Below are 2188 nucleotides of genomic sequence, written 5' to 3' on the forward strand. Positions count from 1 at the left end.
TAATATATATATATATAATTAATATATATTTATTTATTTATTACGTCATCCGGTCCGACCAATCCGAACCATCCGGTCCGATCAAATGATCCGCGATCCAGTTATAAATCCAGTTTGATGTCCGGTTCAGTTCTGATAACATTGGTAAAAACATTTACAGAACTTTTATTTGACTTTTTAACTTTTATCAATTCAATATTTCTTTTAATAAGTTTATCAAAAGCCCATGTTTTTTTATTCTTTTGTCAAGTTTTACATGGGGCTACTTTTTAATAATTTATTTTTAATTTTATAGAATTGATTTATTAATCAAATTTCCACTACTCCTTCTTACAATTTCCTAAATAGAAGATATGACAAAATAAAACCTTAAACTTATAGCTAAAATGTTTTTCTCTTTATAGTTTTGTATTCAATTAATATGAGTATGTACTAGAATATTGGTCTACAATACACAAAACTAAAAAAAAAATATGTCTAGAAACCTATTAGTTTAATTAATCGATTAAGAATGATCAGTATAAAGCCATAATAATAATAACTGGTAAAAGATATAAAAAGATAGTTTTGGATAATATTTGATATTTTCATAAATAATCTCAATCTAGATGGAGATTAGATGATGACACAGAAAATTTGCTTATAATTTTGAAAATTAGTAGAAGACGCGTGTGTATATATATATTTTGCAACTTATTTTGTGATTAATTGATTATATTTTATACAAATTATTATAACTTATTATATTTAATATTACAATTTATTTTAATTGAGCTATCTAGATATTTTATATAAATTGATGGGATCGGAATATTTTGAAAATTTAGAAAATCAATCAAGCTTTTTAACGAAGTTCGCGAAACAAATAATGTATTAATTTTTTTTAATAAGTGTGAATTTCCCGAAAAAAAGTCCATGTCCATGGTTGTTTTGGAGGCCCATATAGTTGAATTGAGATATGAATTGTTTTGGAGGCCCTAGCCCAATTGAGAGGGAACCATATCATATCAATTTAAAAGAAATTTACTTTTAGCATGATTTTAATTAAGGGTCAAATACATGAATATCATAATTAAGTACAAAATTACAACTAAGTCGTATCACCAAACTTAATTCTTAATATATCGTTATTCTCTATATATTATGATTTTATACCATAATTTAAAAATTCTAGACTCTAATTCATAAATCATAAACCCTCGAAAATATATTCTAGACTTCTAATTTATAAATTTTTAATCCTTAAAATATATTGAAAACACTGATTTTACTAGTTTGATCTAATCTAAAATTATGACTTGACATAGTTGTAAATAGTTTTTAAAATATGAATTTCTGTGTAATTTTCCCTTTAATTAATAACTTTTTAAGCAACCATAAAGTGAGACACGAGATATAAAGACCCATATTATTAAACATATCATTTAATACTGGGGTAAATTATATACGTGGTATATAACATTTATTCATTTTCACATTTTGGTGTACACTTTTTAATTTTACACACTAAAGTGTACAACATTTTGGTGACCTCCCACTAAAGTGTACAACAGGTAATTGTGGCCGGTCAACCCAAAATCAACGTGCCACCTCAGCAATTTAACTTTTCTAAAAATTAAAAATTAACTCAATTAATATAAAATTACTTTTATATCATTTATAACATCATTTTTTTCAACCTCCATCATTTTTTTTTCTTTCTTACTCCATTTTCAAAAATTATTTCTCTCTCTAACTCTCATCTCTCTCTTATTTTATCTCTCCTCCATTTTCTTTTTATAAGCACCACTTAACTTTTCCACTCTTTCTAATCCTCTTTTTTTCTCTCTAACTCTCCTCTCCCTCTCTAATTCTGTCTTTCTCTCTTTATAGTCTAGCTTTTTGCCTCCAAATTATTCACTAAACGCCCCTTAAGTCTAGCTTTTTGCCTCCAAATCCTTCAAAAGTATACTTAGTTAAGCTTGCAGTAATCTAGAGCTTAAGTCTTTTAACATAAATTGGAATAGATTGACAGTAGAGACTTAGAGAGTAGCAACTTCAGATAATAAGTTACCATTCTTTTGGATAGTCAAAGCGAGCAATTTTAGATATGAGCACAGCCAGCATCATCGAAACCTGTAACAAGACAAGCATAAACAGTATGGAAATTACCTAAATTGACACATAGAATTTAATGCATTTCAGCCTA

This window comes from Euphorbia lathyris, chromosome 1, assembly GCF_963576675.1.
Source record: "Euphorbia lathyris chromosome 1, ddEupLath1.1, whole genome shotgun sequence".
Classification (NCBI taxonomy): domain Eukaryota; kingdom Viridiplantae; phylum Streptophyta; class Magnoliopsida; order Malpighiales; family Euphorbiaceae; genus Euphorbia; species Euphorbia lathyris.